Source organism: Anomaloglossus baeobatrachus, chromosome 7, assembly GCF_048569485.1.
Source record: "Anomaloglossus baeobatrachus isolate aAnoBae1 chromosome 7, aAnoBae1.hap1, whole genome shotgun sequence".
Taxonomy (NCBI): Eukaryota; Metazoa; Chordata; class Amphibia; order Anura; family Aromobatidae; genus Anomaloglossus; species Anomaloglossus baeobatrachus.
In genome coordinates this window covers 107,815,193-107,843,045 of record NC_134359.1, presented here as the reverse complement: position 1 = coordinate 107,843,045, position 27,853 = coordinate 107,815,193, and the positions used below count along the sequence as shown (strand labels likewise).

The 27,853-nt window shown below is 44.5% G+C and overlaps 1 protein-coding gene across 2 annotated transcripts in view; it reads right to left on the bottom strand.

The window, feature by feature from the left end:
• ITGB2 (integrin subunit beta 2) overlaps positions 1-25,534 on the bottom strand; it is a 178,994-nt gene extending 153,460 nt beyond the window's left edge. The window contains exon 1 of one of the 2 annotated variants that reach the window (XM_075317574.1): positions 25,468-25,534. The gene's annotated coding sequence lies outside the window, so the exon portion shown is untranslated. Of the gene's footprint in view, positions 1-5,172; positions 5,285-25,467 lie in introns of those variants that run through there. The other variant, XM_075317575.1, reaches the window with a different exon arrangement.
• Between the last annotated feature and the right edge of the window lie 2,319 nt (positions 25,535-27,853).

Sequence of the window (27,853 nt, the reverse complement as noted above, 5' to 3'; positions counted from 1 at the left end):
GCCCTAATCACATGCAGCATGCCGGGCAGGGAGTGATACTGCAACTCCGCAAAGTGTAGGCTGCAGAACGCAGGAATTCGTCCTCTGTTCCCTGCCCGTGACTTTCTCTGTGACACACACGCGCCCTGATGTCGTCAGTATGGCGCAGGCGCCTGTGTCATTTGAAAAGTTCCCTAGGTGAAAAAGTAGTACTGCCGGTGCCGGTATGGAAATGTGCAGCTGTGGGGCCCCGTGCAGAGAGAAGCAGCGACGTGGGCCCCATGCGGAAAGAAGCAGTGACGGGGGCCCCGTGTGGAGAGAAGCTGCGATGGGGGCCCCGTGCGGAGGGAAGCAGCAGCACAAGAGGAGAGGAGAACAAGCAGCACAGCGGGGGCCTGCACGGAGAGGCCTGAGGAGGGGACAATGAGGGAGAGGCGAGTGGTGACTAATATTACCGGTGCAGTATATGGGGGGTGTAGTGATGTAGTATATGGGGGTGTAGTGATGTAGTATATTACATGTGTAGTATATGGGGGGTGTAGTGATGTAGTATATTACATGTGTAGTATATGGGGGATGTAGTGATGTAGTATATTACAGGTGTAGTATATGGGGGTTCTAGTGATGTAGTATATTACATGTGTAGCATATGGGGGTGTAGTGATGTAGTATATTACAGGTGTAGTATATGGGGTGTGGTGATGTTGTATAATACAGGTGTAGTGATGTAGTATATTATATGTGTAGTATATGGGGGTGTAGTGATGTAGTATAATACAAGTGTAGTATATGGGGGTGTAGTGATATAGTATAATATAGGTGTATATGGGGGGTGTAGTTATGTAGTATATTACATGTGTAGTATATGGGGGTTGTAGGGATGTAGTATATTACAGGTGTAGTATATGGGGGTTCTAGTGATGTAGTATATTACAGGTGTAGCATATGGGGGTGTAGTGATGTAGTATATTACAGGTGTAGTATATGGGGGTGTAGTGATGTAGTATATTACAGGTGTAGCATATGGGGGTGTAGTGATGTAGTATAATACAAGTGTAGTATATGGGGGTGTAGTGATATAGTATAATATAGGTGTATATGGGGGGTGTAGTTATGTAGTATATTACATGTGTAGTATATGGGGGTTGTAGGGATGTAGTATATTACAGGTGTAGTATATGGGGGTTCTAGTGATGTAGTATATTACAGGTGTAGCATATGGGGGTGTAGTGATGTAGTATATTACAGGTGTAGTATATGGGGGTGTAGTGATGTAGTATATTACAGGTGTAGTATATGGGGTGTGGTGATGTTGTATAATACAGGTGTAGTGATGTAGTATATTATATGTGTAGTATATGGGGGTGTAGTGATGTAGTATAATACAAGTGTAGTATATGGGGGTGTAGTGATATAGTATAATATAGGTGTATATGGGGGGTGTAGTTATGTAGTATATTACATGTGTAGTATATGGGGGTTGTAGAGATGTAGTATATTACAGGTGTAGTATATGGGGGTTCTAGTGATGTAGTATATTACATGTGTAGCATATGGGGGTGTAGTGATGTAGTATATTACAGGTGTAGTATATGGGGTGTGGTGATGTTGTATAATACAGGTGTAGTGATGTAGTATATTATATGTGTAGTATATGGGGGTGTAGTGATGTAGTATAATACAGGTGTAGCATATGGGGGTGTAGTGATGTAGTATATTACAGGTGTAGTATATGGGGTGTGTTGATGTTGTATAATACAGGTGTAGTGATGTAGTATATTATATGTGTATTATATGGGGGTGTAGTGATGTAGTATAATACAGGTGTAGTATATGGGAGTGTAGTGATATAGTATAATATAGGTGTATATGGGGGGTGTAGTTATGTAGTATATTACATGTGTAATATATGGGGGGTGTAGTGATGTAGTATATTATAGGTGTAGTATATGGATGGTGTAGTGATGTAGTATATTATAGGTGTAGTTTTTTGGGTTGGTAGTGATGTAGTATATTACACATGTAGTGTATGGGGAGTGTAGTGATGTAGTATAATATAGGTGTAGTATATGAGGGGTGTAGTAATGTAGTATGTTACAGTGTTACAGGTGTAGTATATGGGGGGGTCTAGTGATGTAGCATATTATAGGTGTAGTATATGGGGGTGTAGTGATGTAGTGTATTACATGTGTAGTATATGAGAGTGTAGCGATGTAGTATAATACAGGAGTGGCGGGTGTAGTGAGATGTATATCTGCAGCTTTGTCGCCACAGAAGAAGGGGTCAGCCCAAGCACAATTTTCTGCACGGGGGCCCCAAGCTCTAAGTGTCCACAACTGCATACAGCAGAGCTGAGAGAGCTGTCTCCCCCCCACACCAGGCACTCTATAAATATTGTACATTAACAGTGATCTGCTAATCACAGAAGGGGGGGTACCAGACAATATGGTAGGAGCCAGCTAGTCACAGCAAAGATAAGCTCCTGCTGCTAAAACAAACATTACAAATAAACAAAACCACAAACCTTGATAAGAGAGGCATCACTGAATTCTCTGTGTTAACCCTTACTGCATACTGTCTTGAGATTACATAGCGACATAGCGAAAACCTGCTGACAGATTCCTTTTAAGTTGTCCTAGTATATAACATTGATTACCTATTCTATCAATGACTTATCTAGCGAGTGCCATTTAGGCATGATAACATGATTTACAAGTGCCATCGTCATTGACAGTGTTCTACAAATCGCACACATGTGCACCGCTTTGTTCCCTTACATCATTCAGCCTTTGAAGCAGGTGTATGTGTCCCGGCTTCAGAGAGGTACACTGCGCGTGATCAGAAGTGCAGAGGTCCACTGTTCTTCTGCTCTTCTGTTGACTTGAGACATCTTCTGCACATCTTCTGTCCTTGTTCTACCAGTACTGTGGGAGCCCCCTATATTTCCAGTGACAGATGAAGAGCTTTTTTTTGTGTGAGATAAGTTGCAGGTTTTATTGGTAATATTTTGGGGTACAGAACATTTTTGGATCGTTTTTAGCGTGTTCTACACTGACCTATTATGTAGGGTTCCCATGCAAATCCCCCAAAAATGTGATTCAGAAGAAACCACTGATAGAGCTGCTCATTATAATGTGGCAGATGGAGACACTTAGGACTAATTTCGGCATCTGTTCCAGTCATCCAAACTCGTGCGCTAAAAAGATGCCTATAATGATGGGACACCACCGGAACAGAGACCAGAAGAAGTCCAAAGTGACTGCATCTGCCTAATTACATTGATTTGTTCCGTCAGGAATTTTATCTGAATCATCGTTTGTGGAATTTACACAGAAACCCTGAAGCAAGTGCTCAGCGGAGAGCACAGGATAAATGTGAATAGGGCCTTAGGCTACTTTCACACATCAGTTTTCTGTATTCAGGCACAGTCCTTTTTTTTCCTGATCCAACGGATCCTGAAAGAAAAGTGAAAACCGTATCCACCGGATCCGTTTTTTAACGGATCCGTTATGCCGGATCCATTAAAAAACGGATCCGGTGGATACGGTTTGCATCCGTTTTTGCATCCTTTTCGTCCGTTTTTTGGCGGGATCCGTTTTGTTAATTACATTGGAGCATGCTCAGTTTAGAAAAACGGATCCGGCGGCCGCATCCGTTTTTTACCGCATTACGCCGGATCCGGCGTCCATAGGCTTCTATTGTAAAACACGCCGTATCGCGCCGGATCCGGCGCGATGCGTTTTTTTTGCCGGACAAAAAAACGTTGCAAGCTACGTTGCCTCCGGCCGCCGCTTTAACTAATTTTGCCGCATCCGGAAAAAAACGGATGCAACGCAAAGCCATCCGGTACAATCCGGTACCAATGCAAGTCTATGGGGAAAAAACGGATGCGGTACCGGATCCGTTTTACCCGTTTTTTTCCGGATTGAACCTGATGGCAAAAAACTGATGTGTGAAAGTAGCCTTATTCTGATTTTTGGGAGGTAGAATGATCAAATAGAGAGCAGTACAAGATTTTTTGGTACCATTTAATTTTTTTTTAACTTTTCTACTTAGCTCCACTGTGGTACATGAGTATTTTTGTACTCCAATCACTGGCCTCATGCACAGCTGATTCACTTACTGTGCCTGTTAGACTTTGCTTATATAGCTGGATCTTACAGGCCAGGGTACAATTTCAACAATCGGCATTCGTGATTACAATCGCGGGGGAGGGGGCGATACAGCCAGAAGGGGGTCCCCCCCCTTTTAACCTTTTACATACCGCTGTGGTGATTTACAGCAGTATTTAAAGTGTTAATTGATCCCAATCGGTCCCAAAACCAGGTGGGGGCGATGCCCGTAATTGTCAGCTGTTATGTACAGTGGGATTTTTGACCGCAGGGGGATTGGGCACTATTACCTTATTTAAAACTGCGATAACAACAGAATAAGGTCTTATGACTGAATAAGTCCCCTTAATGGCCACCATTTTTATGCATTTTGGCAGTTGTTAAGGAGCTATATGAGGGAAATAAAAATAGAAAATGCTGAATATTTTACTGATGGAATAGTAGGACAGAAAGACTGTGTGCTCAAGGTGAGTTTTTGATGCTGCACATTTTTGCTGCGTGAAAAATGCAGTGTCTTACAATGTCAGCAAAGTAGATGTAATTTATAAAAATTTCATGACTACTGTACTTTTTTGTTTAACTCAGCGTAATCTAGCCTGCGGTGTGCGTTTGATATCCGCAGCATCTCAACCTCTATTGCGGGTACGTTGAGTTTTATATGCAGATCTTCCCTATAGACTTGCAATTAGATGCAGAAAATTAGCAGGCAAAGGCACAATTGTCAAAGCCAAATACCAGCAAGAATTAAAACAAAGCAGCTTTAAAATCTAATATACCAAAAAGAGACAAAAACCCCCACAAGTAGCCTAATTTACATAACAGGTGCCAAAATGCTGCAGAAATTTTACAACATCATAGGCTCACCAAAAGCTCATGGTGGGAACATGGCATAAAAGAGACTTAACTTTCCGCTCTTTAATCTGACAACATATATATATATATATAAAAGTAAAACCAGTGCACTTCCTAGTCTTAAGATCCATATACTCATCTGAATAAATCTGCATTTCTAGAGCAGTATTTTCTTTTCCGTTCATGCAATGGTTTCAGTAAGGCTAATAAACGTATGAAATACTCTTACCTTTATTTTGAATTCCCATCTGACATCTGACCTTAGAAACACGTTGAGTTCATCTTAATAAATGTCTTGGAAATGTTTTGAAGTTACATACAGAGTGATTAACGTTGTAACTAAAATGTGGTGTGTGACGTCTTCCTCTTTCTGATTTCCTCTACTTGAGGTTGTTGTGGGAGTGAAGCAATAACCTCTACGTATCGGCAAGCTCCCTACAACCTACGTACTGTAAAATGTAGTAAGAAAAATGGCTACAGTCTTAGAGGAAATAAAGAAGAAAAAAAAGGAGCAGCGGTTCGCCTGATGTTATCTTCTTCCTGCAGTTTTGTTTCAGATTGAAATCCAGTGCATAAGCCTGAGTGTAGTCCCAGCTGTAGCCATGGGGCTCAGAGGCTGGAAGGCCAGATCAGGTGTAAGAATAAAACCAACCATCCTAAGGGGTCCTGAAGAAGGATCTTGAAACTCTGTCCAAGCACAGACTATATCTGAGTCTCCTGACCCAAATGTGTCTGTTTCATTGGCAAATCTTGCACTGCAGGTGGATGTGGTTTCCCCTTGTTCTTTTTTTTTCTTTTAATAACACAAATATGCAAAATTTGGTTTTATGAAAATTGTTTCAAATCCATTGACTAAAGGCCCATTTACACACAGCGACATCGCTAGCGATGTCGCTGCTGATCGCACTTGCCCCCGTCGTTTGTGCGTCACGGGCAAATCGCTGCCCGTGGCACACAATATCGTTAGTCCCCGTGACACATACTTACCTGCTTAGCGACGTCGCTGTGGCCGGCGAACTGCCTCTTTTCTAAGGGGGTGGTTCGTGTGGCATCACAGCGACGTCACACGGCAGGCGGCCAATAGAAGTGGAGGGGCGGAGAGCAGCCGAAGGAAAGACACGCTCACCTCGTTGCCGGAGGACGCAGGTACGGTGTTGTTCCCCGTTCCTGGAGTGTCACACGTAGCGATGCGTGCTGCCTCAGGAACGACGAACAACCTGCGTCCAGTACGAGCAACGATGTTATGAAAATGAACGACGTGTCAACGATCAGCGATTAGGTGAGTAATTTTGATCGTTAGCGGTCTTTTGTACGTTTCACACGCAACGACGTTGCTAACGAGGCCGGATGTGCGTCATGAATTCCGTGACCCCAGCTATATCTCGTTAGTGATGTCGTTGCGTGTAAATGGGCCTTTATTCTTATGTTTTCTTACGCCCAGATTTAAAAATAAGCAAAAACCAAACAAACACTTTTTAAAGGGAATCTGTCACCAGGTTTTAGCTACTCAATCTGAGAGCAGCATAATATAGGGGCAGATATCCTAGTGATATGTCACTTGCTGACAGGTTTGCTCCATCGACAAGGTAGATGCTGGCAGCATTACATTGTTGATATAAATGTCTATCAGCAGCGACCAGAGCTGAGCTTCAATCTTTGCTGTTATCAATTTAAAGGGAACCAACCATCAGAATTTTCATCTATAAAGTAAAGCCAGTGCTGTACTGGCGCTAGGATGCTGAATGTAAGCATAGCTTTGTTCAGAGATTGGATGTTTAATTTTAGAAATATGTGCAAGTAAAGTTCCAGCAATGCACTGCTATTTGATTGACAGGTGCAACAGGAAGGGACTATAGTGAAGGGTTTTCTGCAATACTTACAAATATTAGTGCGCAGGCGCTGGAATGAACGTCTATTGCAGCAACAGGAAGAGGAAGGCCAGGCAGGCAGACAGGGGCAGGAACAGATAGCAAGACCTACATATTCCTGCCCTTGTTGCACCTGTCAGTCAAATAGCAGTGCCTTGCTGGAACTTTACTTACACATTTCTGAAACAAAACTGCCAATATAGCACTGGCTTTACTTTATATATGAAAATCCTGCTGCCGCTGGTTCCCGTTAAATGCCACTGTCAAGCATTTAAATAGAACTATTGGTAGTCAAATGTTGGTTAATCATGATGTGTAAATATATTAAAAAAATGATAACATCAAGAATAATCATGTCCTTACTAGCAATTGGAAATGATAATCTATATTGTATATCTTAATATTTTCATGACATATAACGTATATTTATGTCATATGTCCTGTCCCTGCTTCTGACAGTGGGTGTTAACAACTTTATGATCCCTGTGTCTGTCATTACGATTTTACTGTAAATGCCGGCCGTGGGCCGACATCCATAGGAGATCGTAATTTATGCTATAGAGAGCTGTGTTGGTGCTGATGTTGATGCTCTGTTCTGCATAGCACAAGCAATCAGATGATCGCAGCTTCAGGTCTTGTAAGGAAACTAGTAAAAACAGTAAAAAGTAAAAAAAAAAAAAAAATACAAGTTCAAATCATCCTCTTTTTGCCCCACCTATTATATAAAGCTGAGTGTATGTATGTTTGTATGTATGTACTGTATATGCGTGTGTGTGTGTGTGTGCGCATGTCCACTAAAGGAATCCGCACCATCGTATTTAAAATCACGACATTTTGCACAGCCACCTCATTAGACTCAGTGATCGTCATAGACTATTTTTTGAGGGAAAATTTTAACCCCGCGCTTTACAGTTATTTACTAAAAAATGTGCTTACAATAAAGTCAATGGAGCTGGGAAAGGATCTGTTATTATAGACGCAGGCTCGAGATTATGGGCGGGTACTACAATGACGCTGGTGAGCTCATGCACAGCGCCGCCCATAATCTCAAGCCTGCGCAAATTCATCACCAGCGCGCGAGAGGGATAGTTTCTGCTCAGGCCCGTAATAGTGGCCTCTGCAACTGCGCCTGCGTGAGACTTCGGCATCAGCGTGGAGGATGACGGGGCTGTCGTCATCCATGCAAATCAAAATGGGGGACAGCGAACAGCGGCAGGACGGGGGGACAGAACTAGGTGGCAGACGTTGGTCTGGGCCTGGTAGGAGCTGGACCCCAGTCGCAGGGGATCGTGACAAGGGGCACAAACGGTCAAGAAGGACAGCCGGCTGCCTTGTGCTATCAGAGGGCAGGGGCCAGGGCACAATGGGGTACGTGAACCCTAGGTCAGGAAGTAGCTTCAGGCGTCCTGACAATTTACCCGACGAGGATGGAGCCTTCAAGATCAGTTCTCCACTCGCTCCAAAATCGGGGTACTAGCGCAACGAGGGGGATAAGATATTCCCACTACATGGTCCAGAAAATCCCAAGTGTGAACCCTGAGAGCAAGCTCACCCAGTTAGCCATACTGGGGAGTGGGACCCAGGCCAGGGGAGTTTCAGGCTAAAGGGACAAACTAGAAGACAAGGTGCCACGGGAAAAGGTCACAGACTAACAGGTAACACCAACGGGCACGGGACCCAGGCGTGCTTCTTCTCAGCGGCAGCGGTGTCCAGAACTTTGGTTTACTACAGTTGTCGGTGTCAGCGTTATTGGACTGAGTGAGTACGCAAGTGACCCGTACCGTCCCAACGGCACACCCCCGTCATCATTACCGAGTCCCCGGGGCATTCCCCTTACCCGTGGAGGAGTGAAACACCTAGCTGCCCACACCATTGCCACCGGGTACTCCCAATCGCAGCGGTGGAACTCAGTGGCGTAACTAGAGTTTGATGGGCCCCGGTGCAAAGTTCAGACCTGGGCCCCCCCTCCACATACACCGACACCTGGGGTACGGGATAATGATACTGACCCAGCTTTCCTATGTTCTGATATCCATCTTGTCCTCGGCACTCAGCTTCCCCATGTTCTGCTATACATCTTTCCCTCAGCACCCAGCTTTCCCATATCAGAGCATGGGAAAGCTGGGTGCTGAGAAAAGATGTATAGCAGAGCATGGGAAAGCTGGGTGCTGAGGGAAAGAGCATTTTTCCCTCAGCACAAATCATTCCCATCCTCTGCTTGTATCTTTGTCCCCCCTTGTATATAGTTCTCCAAATACAATAATGGCCCCAACATAGCCTTCCATATAGTATAAAGGGTCCCACATAACCCTTCATATATTAGAATACACTTCCATAGTCCTCCATGTATTATAATGCATTTCCCATAGTTCTCCATGCATTATAATTCACCCCATAGTACTCAATATATAATACTGCACCACATAGTCCTCCATATATAATAATGCACCCCCATAATCCTCCATGTATAAAGTAGCCCTTCAATTATGATCATGAATTTCCCATAGTTCTCCATATATTATACTGCACCACAGTCCTCCATATATTATAATGCAGCCCTATAGTCCTCCATGTATAAAGTAGCCCTCATAGCCCTCCAATTATTATAATGAATTTCTCATAGTTCTCTATATATTATAATTCATCCTATAGTACTCCATATATTATACTGCACCACATGTATAAGGTAGGCTCCATAGTCCTCCATATATTATAATGTAGCCCCCATAGTCCTATATGTATTATAATGCAACCCTATAAAACTTCATATTGTATTATGCAGCCCCATCCTCCCCATGCATAATGCACCCCTATATTCCATATATAAGGTGTCCTTCATTTTGTATTATGCAGCCCCCCCAGACCTCCATATATAATAACGCAGCCAGCCTCCCCAGGCCTCCATGTATAATATAGCAGCCAGATTCTCCAGACATCCGTCTATAATAATGCAGCCAGCCTCCCCAGTCCTCCATGTATAATAATGCATCCAGCCTCCCCAGTCCTTCATGTATAATAATACAGCCAGCCTCCCCAGGCCTCCATGTATAATGCAGCCTCTCCAGGACTCCATGTATAATATAGCAGCCAGCCTCTCCTGGCCTCCATGTATAGTATAGCAGCCAGCCTCTCCAGGCCTCCATGTATAACATAGCAGCCAGCCTCCCCAGGCCTCCATGTATAATGCAGCCTCTCCAGGCCTCCATGTATAATGCAGCCTCTCCAGGCCTCCATGTATAATATAGCAGCCAGTCTCCCCAGGCCTCCATGTATAATGCAGCCTCCCCAGGCCTCCAGGTATAATGCAGCCTCTCCAGGCCTCCATTTATAATATAGCAGCCAGCCTCTCCAGGCCTCCATGTTTAATATAGCAGCCATCCTCTCCAGGCCTCTAAGTGCAATATAGCAGCCAGCCTCCCCAGGCCTCCATGTTTAATATAGCAGCCAGCCTCTCCAAGCCTCCATATATAATATAGCAGCCAGCCTCCCCAGGCCTCCATGTATAATACAGCCAGCCTCTCCAGAACTCCATGTATAATACAGCCAGCCTCTCCAGAACTCCATGTATAATATAGCAGCCAGCCTCTCCAGGCCTCCATGTATAATATAGCAGCCAGCCTCTACAGGCCTCCATGTAGAATATAGCAGCCAGCCCCCCCAGGCCTCCATGTATAATGCAGCCTCCCCAGGCCTCCATGTATAATGCAGCCTCTCCAGGCCTCCATGTATAATAATGCAGCATCCCCAGACCTCCATGTATAATGCAGCCTCCCCAGGCCTCCATGTATAATATTGCAGCCTCCCCAGACTTCCATGTATAATGCAGCCTCTCCAGGCCTCCATGTATAATGCAGCCTCTCCAGGCCTCCATGTATAATAATTCAGCCTCTCCAGGCCTCCATGTATAATGCAGCCTCTCCAGGCCTCCATGTATAATGCATCCTCTCCAGGCCTCTATGTATAATGCAGCCTCTCCAGGCCTCCATGTATAATGCAGCCTCCCCAGGCCTCTATGTATAATGCAGACTCTCCAGGCCTCCATGTATAATGCAGCCTCCCCAGGCCTCTATGTATAATGCAGCCTCTCCAGGCCTCCATGTATAATGCAGCCTCTCCAGACTTCCATGTATAATGCAGCCTCCCAAGGCCTCCATGTATAATAATGCAGCCTCCCCAGACCTCCATGTATAATGCAGCCTCTCCAGACCTCCATGTATAATGCAGCCTTCCCAAGCCTCTGGCCACTGTGTACTCACTAATTTATATAAAAAACAAAACAAAATAAAAAAGTACTCACCCTCTCTCTTCCTTCCACCCCTGCTGTCCTCACCTCTCTCCTCGTTCTCTAGCCGCTGCTCTGTCCTCACCGCTTTCCTCTTCCACCGCTGCTCTGTCCTCACCGCTTTCCTCTTCCACCGCTGCTTATCCTCCCCTCTCCTCGTTCTCCCGGTGCTGTGGTCGGCGTCCTCCCGTCCTGCGCTCTGTACACTTAGCACAGCAGTCGCGCGGGAGTGACGTCACTGCGCAGGCACAGAGGGAGAATGATGATGCATAGCATGGCACTGGCCGCGCTATGCTTCATCATTACTGTGCGCGGTGACGGGGAGCAGGGGTCCCCGGTGCCGGCCCCGATGTCGCCGCTGACACCAGGCAGGGGGGCCCAGTGTCGGCGGCGGCAGTGGGTCATATAGCCGCATGGTCCGTGACAGATCAGCGCAGCTCCTCTCTCACTGACAGGAGCTGGCTGCTGATCTGCCTGGTGGCCGCCGGGCCCCTAGCCTCCCGGGCCCAGTCGCAATGGTGACCGCTGCGACCGCGGTAGTTACGCCCCTGGTGGTACACAATCTTACCACGCACCACGGGTGGCGTCACGAACTTTTCGCACCATCCCCTGTACATATCCCCCCTTAGTTTGAGGTGCCGTGCGACCCCCGGGTCCGGAGCCCTCTCGAGCCACCGCGGATCCGGATCCGAGCAGCACGGCTGCAGACGCAGGGGCGACACACACCTTCATAGAATGCAGCCCAGGAGCTGCAGAAGGTGATATTTTTGGTTTAATAGGGAAAAATCTGGTTACAGGTTCCCTTTTAAACAGCTACTACACTACAGAAATCGTCAGAGAAGATGCTTGGTTTTCTGCTGCTTTTTGGCAAAATCATCAGTTTGCTGGGGAAGTTGTGAATTGTCACTAATGAGGCAGCCTTTGTAATCAGAAAGCTGCTTTTCCCCTGTTGTGGCAATTTATGTGCTTGTAGAGTAAATGTATTATATAGGAGCCTATCAGCCGATCTCCACTTTTGTTCCCCAAATTCGATATCCATATGCCCTAAAAGAGTATAGGGGTTGTCGTTAAAGGGAACTATCAGCATAGAATGACCGATCAAACCCAGTACAGGTGCTCAGTGCATCATGGTGGGGTTAAGTTCACCTTCCCACCTGCTTGCTTTCCTTATCTCCTCACTCCCTTCTTTGATTGATGGCCATGGCTTCACAGAGCAAGAGAAGGGCAGAGATAGGGGGGAAAACAAGGTGGAGGATTGATGGATTTTAATTGTAAAAAATGTTTAGTTTGATGAAAAAAAAATATAAAATTCAATTGACATACATTTGGTATTGCCATTTGTAACACCCATACAATAAAACTATGTTATTATTCATCTTACATCATGAAAACTGTTAAAAAAGGAAAAACTATGCCATAATTTCTGTTTTTGTTAATTGTATTAACAAAAATGGATCAAAGTCTCCCAAAATGGTACCAATGAAAAGTACAAATCATTATGCAAAAAAGCCCCCCATCCACTTTTTTTGCCTCCCCTATTTCTTCATAGACTGTAAGCTTGCGACCAGGGCCCTTACTTCTCTTGGTATCTGAATTTTGTTAATTTGTATTGTCTCATTGTCTGTACATTGTATGAATTGTAAAGCGCTGCGGAATATGTTGGCGCTATATAAATAAAAAATATTATTATTATTATTATTATTATAAAGCCCTGATACAGTTCTGTAAACAAAAAATAAAAAAAGTTTAAGACTCTTGCAATAAAATGACCAAAAAAACCCAAATATCGAAATCGAGTATTGTTGTGATCATATCTACCCACAGAATAAAAATAGATGACAAGTATACCTAACGATGAATGAGGTTTAGAAAGAGTATCTAGAATAAAGAATTGATTTTTTTTGTCCGTTCCAGAGTGCAATAAAAAGTCATCAAGAAGTTGCATCTCCCTCAAAATGTCACCAATGAAAACAACAGATTCTCACCCAAAAAGAAGAACTTCGTACAGTTCCGCAAATTGAAAGATTTTGTAACTTCTGGTTCTCAGGATATGGCGACACGAGAGTAAAATTATTTTTTAGATAATGTATTCATTATAGAAAAGTAATAAAAATAAAACTATATAAATCGATATATATATATTCCCATATCTGTACTGACACAGAATAACTAACACTTTATATGCGCAGCATGGCAACTAGGGCAAGGCTATGTGCACACACGGTGTATTTTTTTTGCATTTTTTCATAATTCTTTAAATAAATAAAAGCAAGGAAAAAGCATCCCAGCAAAGTCTATGAGAATCGTGACTTGCTGTGCACATGCTGCTTCTTTTTTCCTTGCAGATTTTGTTGCTGAAAAAAGAAGCAGCATGTCAATTGTTTCTGAGTTTATTTTCTGATTCTATAATCCCCTGCAATGCTTTATATCACCACAGGGGATTATATTGCAGCACTTTGCCTCACACACTAGGCATACAGCATGGTCTGATAGGTGATCTGTAGCTCAGTAACTCGGGGTCGTAATGGTGACGACCCAGGATTATTATGGCAGTGATTGGGTCCCTGTGAACACATTACAGGGACCCGATTGCCAGGGAGAGGTAAGTGATTCCTCTCCCTGCCTCTTAACCCTAGAACGCGCAAACATAGAAATCTACAATAGTAAACAAGTAATCAAGCAGGCCTGCGAGGCCCCAGGTATGCGTTCTTCTATGAGAAGAGGTTGACCACTGGTTTCTGCAACTTACACAGAACATCTAGCATGAGTCACCACATACAGGAAGCCAGACTGCAGGGGTAATTCCTCAGCACTACTGAGTCATTCCAGAGGGTGGGGGCTGCTCTCAGTGAGCGAGTAGAAAGAGACAAACAGTTTCACTTTAGTGGGAGAACAGTTTGAGACAGCGAAGAGAGAACAGGTCCCCTGGGTGTAGCGTTACACCAAGCTCCCCTCAGGGGGGCTACCCAGGATGCATGCCTAGCTTAACCGCTTCCAGAGTGGCAGCACAGTCGGGGTGCAGAACCCTCGGTTGGGGAAACCTTCATGAACTCTAACAAATCTGCAGGGGTTGGGCATTTCATGTCCCATCGCCCAGCACCCAGTTTCTTGTAGCACAGTGACATATAGGATCTGGGGTCGGGATTACAGCCACGCCCCACGGCGAGGACCCGCATCACCTGCATACTTGACGGGACACTTAATGCAGACAACGGAGTCCCCAAATTGCTTCAAGCCACGGGGAGCCGCGAGTCAGTGTGACGCCCTGGCAAAACCATGTAGACACGTATAGGCCCCTGCATAACACCTTCCCTCACTAGGAAACACACAGCCAACCTAAACCCTAGTCACCCCCCCTTTAGGGAAAGATAGACACACCAGTGGGCGGGACCAGGCAGTTGGACACGCCCACCCAAGGGTCTAGACAGCCCGGGGTGGGAAAGCAAGTAGATTAAGCTTAGAGTTCAGTTTGGAGAGGAGTGTGGGCTGGAGCTAAGTGTAGTTCCAGCAGGAAAGTTCAAGTTGAATGGTACCAGGGTAGGAGCCCTGGTGCCTCTGGCTAAGAGGCAGACGGTGGTCTCCGTCAGTAGGAGACGGGAAGACGGCTCGGCAGAACCGAGGTGGACCGGGACAGGGTTGTAGCCCGCCGGTACCGACACGGGGAACCAACCTGCAAACCGTAGCAAAAAGGGGGGTACTCGGACCCTGAAGCCAGAACTGGAAACAAGCGGACTGGTTAATTCACCGATTGAGGCCGGAACTAGAGGTCCTGTCCCACCCAAAGTCCCTCATAGAAGAAAACAGCCCACTGATAGGGATAGGAGGTCACCGCCAGGGCCCATAGATCCCATGGGCCAGCGTCTGCGGGCATGGCTCCTTAGGCCACATCCAGATGGGAGCGGACTCCTGAGTTTCACGCTAGGAAGTCCACCTTACACACAACAGTGCAGATGAAAAGGATAGAGACCACCAGCCGGGTGGGGGACCCGAATGCAACCGGCTGCGGCACCGGCCACCAGCACCTTGGTTTACCAGAGACTTGTGTGGTTTATTAACTGTGAGTAAACAAACACTCCCTGCGGTCGCTATACCCTGCACAGAGACACCGGGTCCCGGGGCAACCATCCCTACCCACGGAGGGGTAAACAACTAGCTGCCACAACATCTCCCTCGGGTGCCCCACAACTGCAGCGGTGGTGTCCTATCTTACCACACACCGTGGGTGGCGTCACAAACTTAATACGGCCTAGCCCGTACATCTACGTTCCCCTTTTTATTCGGCGTGTCTGCGAGACCCCCGGGTCCGGAGACCCTCGAGCTACCACCCCTGAAGGCCCGGATCCGAGCAGCGCCGGCTGCTGGCACGGGGGCGGCACATCAGCACAAGGAGGAAGATCTCATGCATTTCCACAGACACTGGTGAATGCCTCCAATTCACCCAGGACTGGCTGGAGTCCATCCATGGCGGCGGAAAGCGGCACCTCAGGGGAGCTTTAAGAACTGTGAGTAAACAGAACTTTGAACCGCAGCCCCCTGTGTCGTCCTTGTCATTGCCGCCGTCCCGCACTTCCGTGCCATCAGCCGTCCCCATCATCCTCATCCTCCCTGGGGCTCGCTGCACCTGTGGGGAGCTGGACTATCTGTGTTGCGTTAACATCAGCCCCAGAAGAGAGCAACACCTCGCAGCGGTGGCTAATCCCTGGCCGCACACCACGGGTGGCGCTGAAAAGCATCCTCCATTCCCATCCAACACTGCCCCTGGGAGAGGAAAAGTCGCAGGAGGGGTCGGTGGCCGAGACCCCAGTCACCACTGCAACCGGTGACGCTTCCCAGGGACTCTTCGCCCTCTTTCTATCCCCCTCTACACTGGACATCCGTTCGTTTGTCCTTAACATGTAGCCAACGGGGCCACGGAGCTGGGTCAGGCCAGTCAAAGCAACCCCACAAAATAACTGGCCCGGTGAAGAGTAATCCCTGAGGCCCCTTGGGGTGCTACATTAGGAGAGCGTGCGGCCGTGCCTGGTGATGCAATGTGAGTCGCTCTTAAGTGTGACTCCGGCCTAAAGCAGGAGCACTATATAGGTGAATGCGGTAAATAACAGTGATGAAAACGTACAGCATGGAAGGAGGACAGGTCATCTTTACCCCACTAATCATGATGAGTGAACCAAACTGATGTCAGATTGACAAAATTTAAAAAAAATACATGTAACAAAAATCTGATTTAAACTATAGGAGCAATAATTGTCCCTCATTTCCTTCTTCAATAGTTGGGAGGTATGTGCACAATTTATCTTCCCTATTGAGGTTATACAGTGCTGGCCAAAAGTATTGGCACCCCTGCAATTCTGTCAGATAATACTCAGTTTCTTCTTGAAAATGATTGCAATCACAAGTTCTTTGGGATTATTATCTTCATTTATTTTGCTTGCAATAAAAAAAACACAAAAGAGAATGAAACAAAAATCAAATCATTGATCATTTCACACAAAACTCCAAAATTGGGCCAGACAAAAGTATTGGTACCCTTTGCCTAATACTTGGTTGCACAACCTTTAGCCAAAATAACTGCGAACAACCGCTTCCGGTAACCATCAATGCGTTTCTTACAATGTTCTGCTGGAATTTTAGACCATTCTTCTTTGGCAAACTGCTCCAGGTCCCTGAGATTTGAAGGGTGCCTTCTCCAAACTGCCATTTTGAGATCTCTCCACAGGTGTTCTATGGGATTCAGGTCTGGACTCATTGCTGGCCACTTTAGTAGTCTCCAGTACTTTCTATCAAACCATTTTCTAGTGTTTTTTGAAGTGTGTTTTGGGTCATTGTCCTGCTGGAAGACCCATGACCTCTGAGGAAGACCCAGCTTTCTCACACTGGGCCCTACATTATGCTAAAAATTTGTTGGTAGTCTTCAGACTTCATAATGCCATGCACACGGTCAAGCAGTCCAGTGCCAGAGGCAGCAAAGCAACCCCAAAACATGAGGGAACCTCCGCCATGTTTGACTGTAGGGACCGTGTTCTTTTCTTTGAATGCCTCTTTTTTTTCCTGTAAACTCTATGTTGATGGCTTTTCCCAAAAAGCTTTACTTTTGTCTCATCTGACCAGAGAACATTCTTCCAAAACGTTTTAGGCTTTCTCAGGTAAGTCTTGGCAAACTCCAGCCTGGCTTTTTTATGTCTCGGAATAAGAAGTGGGGTCTTCCTGGGTATCCGACCATACAGTCCCTTTTCATTCAGGCGCCGACGGATAGCACGGGTTGACACTGTTGTACCCTCAGACTGCAGGGCAGCTTGAACTTGTTTGGATGTTAGTCGAGGTTCTTTATCCACCATCCGCACAATCTTGCGTTGAAATCTCTCGTCAATTGTTCTTTTCCTTCCACATCTAGGGAGGTTAGCCACAGTGCCATGGGCTTTAAACTTCTTGATGACACTGTGCAGCGTAGACACAGGAACTTTCAGGTCTTTGGAGATGGACTTGTAGCCTTGGGATTGCTCATGCTTCCTCACAATTTGGATTCTCAAGTCCTCAGACAGTTCTTTGGTCTTCTTTCTTTTCTCCATGCTCAATGTGGTACACATAAGGACACAGGACAGAGGTTGAGTCTACTTTAATCCATGTCAACTCAACTGGCTGCAAGTGTGATTTAGTTATTGCCAACACCTGTTAGGTGGCACAGGTAAGTTACAGGTGCTGTTAATTACACAAATTAGAGAAGCATCACATGATTTTTCAAACAGTGCCAATACTTTTGTCCACCCCTTTTTTATGTTTGGTGTGGAATTATATCCAATTTGGCTTTATGACAATTTTTTTTTTTTTTCATTGAAGACAAATTATATGAAGATAATAATACCAAAGAATTTGTGATTGCAATCATTTTCAAGAATAAACTGAGTATTATCTGACAGAATTGCAGGGGTGCCAATACTTTTGGCCAGCACTGTATAATTCTGCTTAATCAGGGAGACACGTTAGATGTGATCTGTGCTTCTTTTCTGGATTTCTAATTTATACAAGACTGATTAAGGTGCTTACACATGTTGCTATAGCCTCACGTGTTTTTATTGTGTTTTTTCTTTTTTTTTCCACTCTCCTCTTGGTTTCGTGTATGAAATTACAGATTTAAAGGAAATGTAATATTTTTAAACTGAGTCACTTAATTTTGAGAATTCTTCAATAATTAATGGATGAAGCTCAGCACCCCCTGGTGGTAAAGTTTCTTCTCACATCCAAGTTTATAAATTAATAATTTAAAAAGTGTAAATAAATGATAAAAAAAATACAATAAACAGAGCTTGAAAAAAGTATGTTGAAACAACAAATAATTAGAAAACATAATAGAAATAAAGTTCCTAAGCCTGATTATTTACATCTTCTAGTGAGAGAACTTGGCCCAGTAATTGCAAAACAATTATCTTTGGTATTCAGAGGATTCCCTGTATAAGGATTAAATAATGGACTGATTAAAAGCTCATTTTGTTAGTTTAGGCAGTCACTGAGTTAGGAATTAGATGCGTTCTGAGTGATTATGTGTAAACCAAATATGTATTTAAGTTGGAACAGAGCGAAGAAAAGAAATATATAACACATCTCAATGCTGACCACTACGGCTAACCACTGCTTGACGCCCACCATCCGGTCCTTATTTTTCCACCGTCACACACTGCATTTCCAGCCTCTTCACCATAGACCAGGACTAAAGCCCGTTTTACACACTACAATATATCTTACGATGTGTCGGCGGGGTCACGTCGTAAGTGATGCACATCCGGCATCGTAAGGTACATTGTAGTGTGTAACAGCTACATGCGATTGCGAATGAACGGTAAAACGTTCATCGCACGCACGTCGTTCATTCCTCATGAATTGAACGTCATATTGTTCATCGTACCCGGGGTAGCACACATCGCAGCGTGTGACACCACAGAAACGATGAACAGATCTTACCTGCGTCCTGCGGCTCTCAGCCAGCAATGCGGAAGGAAGGAGGTGGGCGGGATGTTTACGTCCCGCTCATCTCCGCTCCTCTGCTTCTAATGGCCGGCTGCCGCGTGACGTCGATGTGACGCTGAACGTCCCTCCCACTCTAGGAAGTTGATGTTCGCCACCCACATCGAGGTCGTATAGTCGGGTAAGTACGTGTGACGGGGGTTAATCGTTTGTGCGGCACATTCAACAAAATTGAACATGCCGCACATATGATGGGGGCGGTTACGATCGCATACGATATCGTATGCAGAATCGTAACATGTAAAGCAGGCTTTAAAGGGGTAGTTCACTACTCTGCAGTAGTGACAATATCTCTGCAAAACTGAAAGTGAAGGCTTTTTGTAAACACATTGTGTTGCCAATTCAGCCTCTGAGTGGTGCTATCGCGGTCCGCTCTTCCCATCACATGACCCCCCGGGCTCCGTGACCTCTGTGATCCGGTGGTGTCACGTCAACTTCCAGTTGACCTGACATCACCGAGGCTGACACCAGTCATCCTGAGTGACTGAGCTGTGGGTTGCGTTTCGCCACTCGTCACAGCTCAGAATTACAGCCCAGCATCCTTACTGCTTGCGGCGCTCTGCAGTGAAGGAGAGCACACGTGAGATGCTGGGCTGTGATGCTGGGCTGTGACGAGTAGTGAAAGTCCACATACAGCCCAGTCACGCAGGAACACTGGGGCCAACCGCAGTGGTGTCAGGTCAACTGGAAGTTGACCTGACATCACCGCATCTCAGATGTCATGGAGCTCGGGGGGGTCACTTAATGGGGATGAGTGGACCACAATAGCGCCACTCACAGGCAGAATTACCTGATCAAGGTATTTAGAAAATGCCTTCCCTATCAGTTTCACAGGGATGTGATCATTATTGCAGAGCAGTGAACCACCCCTTTTGGTTGGAACAGGGCCAAGAAAAGAAATATAACACCTCAATACTGACCATTACAGCTGCCCCGCTGCTTGCCCCCCACCATCCGGTCCTTGTTTTTCCACCGTCACACACTGCATTTCCGGCCTCTTCACTATAGACAAGAACTTCAGGCTGTGTCCAGATATCGAAGGTTGCTGTGCATCATATGATGATGAACAGTGACCTCTGGGGTCAGGACAATGACATTAAGAAGAGGACTAGACAATGAGTAATGCGGAAACTGGAAAGGTGAATATTTGGAATTGTTTTAATAACAATACTCACCTATCCGGCTGCCCCACTGCTCTCCGTCCTGTCCTTTTCTTTCCATTGTCGCGTGCCACATCTCCGGCTTCTTCACTATAGGCCAGTACTTCCAGGTCAGAGTTCACGGCCCATCGTAAGACTGCAATGATTACATGACCTTGTGATGCACAGTGACCTCTGACTTGAAGCTGCCAGAAGTCTTGGCCTATAGTGAAGAGGCCAGAGATGCGGCACATGGAAAGAAGAGGACCGGATGGTGACCAGGGAGGTCACTGATGAGGTATTCAGTTTTTTTTATTTTAACCTCTGATGTTCATAACTTGGAGGTTTGTAGGTCAGAGGCTGCCAGATTATTTAAATAAATAAATAAATAAATAAAAAGAAATCAAGATCGTACTGGTACTATAAAGCAAAGAAAAAACCAAGGAGGAAAAATTGTATGAAAAATACCCTGAATATAAATAAATAAATTGCAAGTGCTTAATAACAGGGTACTTAGTGTATACATTTTTGCAAAAAGGTAAAAAGCTGTCTCACCTCGTCACGGTGTACCCATCTGAGACAGTCCCTAACCTACTGAAGTTAAAAACATTATCAATACCTGACTTGTGTCATGTCAGAACTCCAATATGGATGGTGGCAAGTGGTTAGCTGTGTCCCAGATAAAATACACAGCAAAGTGAGACGCAATCAGCTGTTCAGTCTCAGTACTATGAGGTTTTTTCTAGTCTTAAGGCTGCAATTCACATGCTTAATGTTGCATGTTTACTGAACATTGTTTCAGCTCAGGTTTTTGTGTTTTTTGTATGTTTTCTTGCTTGGTTGCAAGTTGGGGGCGCAGCCCTCCTAGTACTGAGACTGAACAGCTGATTGCGTCTCACTTTGCTGTGTATTTTATCTGGGACACAGCTAACCACTTGCCACCATCCATATTGGAGTTCTGACATGACACAAGTCAGGTATTGATAATGTTTTTAACTTCAGTAGGTTAGGGACTGTCTCAGATGGGTACACCGTGACGAGGTGAGACAGCTTTTTACCTTTTTGCAAAAATGTATACACTAAGTACCCTGTTATTAAGCACTTGCAATTTATTTATTTATATTCAGGGTATTTTTCATACAATTTTTCCTCCTTGGTTTTTTCTAGTCTTAAGGCTGCAATTCACATGCTTAATGTTGCATGTTTACTGAACATTGTTTCAGCTCAGGTTTTTGTGTTTTTTGGTACTATAAAGCAGCAGCTTCATATCTCCAGTATCCATAGATTTGAAATGGATCCAATAAGCAAAACAAAATCCATTTCAAATGGAAGAAAATCAGATGTCTATTTAACAGATCCGTTTTCCATGGACTTCAATGTTGAAAACTAAAAAAAACGGATCCACTTTCAATTTTTTGCTTTTTTTTTAGCAGACTAAAAATTTTTTACTGCTAAAATTACTGACTGCTGCTGGAACCATGTCACACAGATGATTACTGGACATATTATCACAGTCTTAGGCCTCTTTCACACGTCCGTGGAAAACACATAAGTTTTTCATAGACGTGTTGAAGGTGTGTATAGCCCTCTGTGTGCTGTGATTTTGGCACACGTGTACTTCGTGTGCTATCCGTGATCAGGAACTTTTTACTCACCTGTCCCATGAGATGTCCATGGTACAGATGTCTCCTCTGGTGCTGCGGTCACACTTGCTCCCGGGTCCGCAGTGCAGTGAATATGCAATGAGCATAAATAGCGGCCCTGAAGCAAGTGACAGCAGCGCTGAAGACAATAGTGCTGGAGACAGGTGACTATAGAAAAGCATTTTATTTCAAAGATATGTGTTTTCTTCGGAACGTGTCACACTGATCACACCACTGTGTGGTCCATGTGACATCAGTGCTGCTGGAGAAAAACGGACAAGTTTCCATGCAGAACATACAGACACGCGTGTGCTCCACACGGACACATGGTCCTTCTGAAAACACTGATTTGTTCGCAAGCCCATTGATTTTAATGGTTTTGCGTATGTCCGTGATTCCGGTATGTATGAAAACGGCATTATACGTACCGGAATCACTGATGTGTGAAGAGGGCCTTAGGACTCGCTCACACTGGAAGAGATATATCCAATATTTTATTGGATAGCCCTCGGCCCAATGTTATAGTATGGGACAGTGCTGATTAGCCCTTTTTTTCTCATACCAATTTGGCCTGAAAAAAGAAAAAAAATTCTGCACGCTGTGATTGGCAGCATATACATCGGACGGCGCACACCCATACAAGTCTATAGGTGCGAGCAAAACATCGGACTGCACTGATGTCATTCAAGTGCAGTCCAATATACGCCGATAGAAGCAAGGGAGAAGATGAAGAAACTACCTTGTCTGTCTGCTCCACCCCTATGCAAGAGAACTGGATCACTGTAAAATAATACTCTGATTAGAGATTGAGCTGAGTGCCATTTGCATAATTGGCCTGATTCCCTCACATGAGATAATATGCGCTAGATAAATGTCGTCTCACGAAATACACTTGCATTGAGAGATGCCGTGCCCAACTAGTCGGATTCCAGCCGGGAGTATAGATATTAGATATTCGCAGCCACATGACCATCGTTTCCGGTTTCTGACATCGGAGAATCCTCACAGTGCACAGTGTGCGCGATTATTTAGACTGGACAATACTCTTAATTTAACGTCAAGCTTACAGCTAAGAGCTGAGATAAGTATCTCATTAGGCTGTTTCCATATCTTTCTTTAATGAAGTGAAACTGGCATATAGGTAAAAATAAGTGCACATTTGTTCTCAATTCACTATTGGGGGATCCAGGAGTCAGACCTTCACTATTCAGATTTCATTGCATATCCAATATCTGTGCACTGAAGATCTTTAGCAGAAAATCCCTTACACAATGTTCATGAATGATGTGAAATATTGTTACCATATAAGGGAAGTTTACAGGGGCCTTGGTGTTAAAAATAAATAGGCATTTCTGTTTATTTTTGACACTTCTTCATATTACTCAGTTTGCTAAATTTATCTTCATATCAACTTTGACATCTTCTACATCTAGAGTCACAGACGTTGTGCATTAATCTCACGAGTGTATAATATAATTTCCATGGGTGTAACAATTGCACTCACAGGGTTGTCCTCCCCAACTGAGGCTGAGAGGGTAAGGGCAAGTCTCTTACAAGCAAAAGTTACAATATTCTAGCCTTGCTAGTATGCACCATGCATGCAACTAAGGGCCCTTTCATACTGGGTTTTGTTCCCTGTTCAGTAGTCCCGTCAGGGCTTACGTCTAAAGTACCCCACCCCGCAAAACAAGATTTAAACATATGCGCCGATGGGGCAAATGACAATAATGGTGCAAATTGAGTCACTGATTGCAAGCACTAGTGGAGAAATGAACTGGCACCAATTCACACATATATGTCATATGTGGTAGGGGCATAATCTAGCAGAGGAACTACAATATGTTCAACTTTATAAAAACGTTCGTGCATACAAACAGTTCAAGAAAAAATGGTGGCACGCACAGCTCCAATTAAAACCTACTTTATTTCATATAGTTAAAAACCTGTATACAGAAGGATGCAAGCAGAACGTGGATGACAGCTGTTTCGCACTACGTGCTTCAACAGGTCCCTGGAACCTGTTGAAGTATTAGTTAGTGCGAAACAGCCATCGTATAGGCGCTGCCCGCATCCCTCTGCATACAGGTTTTTAACTATATGAAATAAAGAAGGATTTAATTGGAATGGTGAGTGCCAACTTTTTAACTTGAACTGTTTGGAGTGCTTGTTTCGTGCATCATTTTCGGACATATAAGCCTATGGGAGGCGGTCACTCAGACACAGTCTGCTACATCTGGATTACTGCCTCCAGTAGGTATATACACCTGAAAATGGTGCACATCAGAGCACACGGTTACACTGTCTGCACCATTATAGTCAATGATCCCGTCAATACATACGCTGGATTCCCATTTTGTGGAGGGTCTCTGAACGTGGAGAAGAACGCAGTGTGAGAAGACCCTAAGGAAGCTTTACAGTTTGTGGTGATGGTAAGTAGCTGGCAAGAGAGTACCTTATAAAATACATGCTGGATTACAGTGCGCTGATAGCATCAATGTAATTGTACATAGATAAAGCACGCTGGCTGCTTGTTGTCTATGCTTCCACCAGTAATGTGTTACTGGCACTCTGAGGATAGCTTCAGAAATGCCAGAGACTATCCTATGAAACAGCTCATGCACATCAGGTAAGGGAGGATTGCACATTTCAAACATGGAGAAAATGATTCACAGACAAGTGACATATTAGTTACAGTATTAAGCTTCAAAACATGATTGACACCGGCCAAGTTATTATAAGAAACTGATGCACAGCATCTCTCAGTACATGAATTACAAGGAAATTAAGCAAGTTATTAGCCATCACCAGCATGTCCATGCTACTTTGTCTTTTGAGCCCTTTATTCAGTTGCTTGTCCCATAGAATTTTTAAGTTGTTATCCTTCGCATTTAGTTAAACACCCTGGAAAAGCTTAGAAAAAGTCAGGTATTTTATTGTTGTATTGCCATAACTAAGGGTATTCACTATAAAAAAAAAGCAGTTTAATTTTATTTTCAAAATGGACAATGTGTAATTAAACAATATTTAAAACAGATATCAAAAAATTGCAGGGGAGCTGGAATATTAGTCATATAAAGTAAAATAACTTGCTACTGGCAAATAAACATTGAGCCCAAATAAAACCCCAGGCTTTGTTCATTGCCTCGACTCAGTACCTGTGAATAAGATCTCTACACATCCATTTATTTATACTGCCCATTTTCTTATCTAATTCCAGGTCACATTAGAAAACAATGCAACAATCCTAAAGCCCGCCATACATATTAGCGGCTGTCGGCCAAACAATGGTTTGACCGAATTTTGGGAGGCAGTTATCTTGGCCGGCTCTCAATACACTGGAGCGTTTGTAAGTTCATGGACTCCTGTGCTCTATATCAGAGAGTTTTATTGTCATGTCTGGCTGGCAATTCGATCAGCAGTCTGATATCAGACATGCCATATTGATATTTCCCACCACAAGAATAAGGCGTCTAAAGCCCCCACACATTAGACTGTTGGCCTAAACTCGTTGAGAATTGACCGACGTGTATGGGCTTATCACAGACAGGCTAACAGGAAAGACTAGTATTCATTTACCTTATTAGATGGCCTTCAGGATCTGGAGTGCTACTTTTTGTGTCGTCTTATTCCAAATGCTTCTTATGAAAACAGGAAGGCTCAAAAGAGGAAACCAAGTCTTAGTAATGATGAAAGAACTGTTTCTCTACTTTACACTAAGTATGGGGCATAACTTTTAAGGGCAATTAAAACACATTGTAATTACTGTGAAAGTTGACATTTGTGCACAATATATATCACCAGACAATTCTGCCTCAACTCCTTTATCATCACTCATGAACAAGATTCTTCTGTTCCATGATAGTAGGAACTCCTTTCTGATCAATCGTAGCGTTCTCCTGGGTGAAATAAACAGACAATGTGTGAAGATCCTCTTAGCATTATTATATGGTTTGCCCCATGTGGATTGCCTCATATGACAGCCATTGGTCTGGCCAGGGTTGCCATCAGTGCAGTTCAGGTGGTCTTTCAGGCAGGGTCAAAGACAAACTATTAACAAAAAGGGTTAATCCACGCTGCCAGAATAAGATCACTGAAGATCAATGAGGATTAAGACATCGGATTTTATTCTTCTACGCGTTTCGGAGCTGTATAACCCCTTCTTCAGGAACAAAAATCAATAATGTACATTACATGTGATTTTTGTTCCTGAAGAAGGGGTTATACACCTCCGAAAAATGTAGAATAATAAAATCCGATGTCTTAATCCCCATTGATCTTCAGTGATCTTCTTATGGCAGCGCGTATTAACCCTTTTCTCCCAATTCCTCCAACGTTATCTTCCTGGGTTCTGTAGCAGCCTTCCTCAACACGTGGTTATAGTGGTTGTGTCTATAACACAACCACACCAGGTTAATGCACCTAATTAAAGTCTTTCTGGTACCACCGGATAAGACACCATTTGCGCCCCCCCTCTATGTCATTTTAGTTTCACGACATAAACTATTAACAAAGGGATATTGTAACGGCAGTCCGGACCACAGACACAAAATGGTTAACCCGAACCGACTAGAGCAAGCCGTCCACTAAGCACAATCCTGAGGTACCCTGAAACCCTCTAACTCCAATACAGGGATCTGGATTTACTGCAAGGTCCAGAACTTCGCTGCCTAAGGAAAGGCTGTAGTCCAGAGACTGGGATAGTCGTCAGGCAGGGTCAAAACCAGGAAGTCAGCAAGGTACAAATCGGAAGGCAGGAGGAATGTCCAAAAGACAGGCCAAGGTGAAAACCAAGATTTCAGGCAAGGTGCAGAATCAGCAGGCAGGAGGATCGTCAGGAAAACAGGCCGAGGTAAAAAAAGGTTGACAAAACAGCAAGGTGTGCACAGTACCAGTAAAGGGTGTCGCTCTAGCGAAACACAAGGCTATATATGGCAAAGAACAGCAGACCACTGAAGATATAATAAGGGTGTGGTGCCTTCCAATTGGCTGGAGTGGGAGTTGATAACTTCAGCTGGAAGGCACACACCCCTACAGTCAGCCATTGGTACTGCAAGTCCCAACCAGACCAAGCTTCGTGGAAGGGCGGCGACTGCGCCCACCAGAGCTGCCTACCCTCACCTGTCTGCACTCATCTGTCACTCAAGAATCATCTCATGGGACCAATTAATAATGTTACTAATACATTGATGTCCACGATGAGAGATGTAGAGTAGATCCATTATCCATTTGAATCTGTATAGGACACAAATACCTTTATGACAGCCTTGTGTCTGGTGAACAGAGGGAAACAGCGGCTATCCATTTTTGTAAATGTTATTCAATGTGTATGAAAAATTCAGTATTACTACTTAAAGGAGTTCTCCACTACTTTGACAACCTCTTTTCAAATGCTCCCCCATATATAATAACAAAACCGTGTTCTTATCTCCAGCAAAATTGGTGCTTGGCATCCCGGGCTCGCATTGCTATCTCATATGAGCCCTGCAGCCAATGAGCAGCTGCTAATTCCTTAGGATGTTCCTTCAGATGTAACTGACATCTGGAGGAAGTCAGAGGGCAGCAGCAGCTCTCACACCTTCCAGATGTCAGTTATGTCCAAAGGAAGTGAGAAAGAAGCAGATCATTAGCAGCCACTGATTGGCTGCAGGGTTCACATGATATAACAATGTGACGTTAGCCCCAGGAGAGCTAGTGCTGACATCTCTGTCAGGCTCTGTTCACATTGCAGTGCATCTGCAATGGTTTCTCTTGTGTTTCTGATCAATTCAGGCAAACCCAGGCGTTGACCTGCTGTCTGCTCATTCATAGACAGGCTAGCAAGAGTTAACCTCTACTAGTCTGCTCGTTAGGCTTCTTTGATCACATGTTGTAAGGAAGCCAATCACTTCTGCTCCTATCATTTTTAGGCTGGAGAAAATATTCTACCTATGTCAACTATAGTTTATTCTGTGTTGGTCTGTGA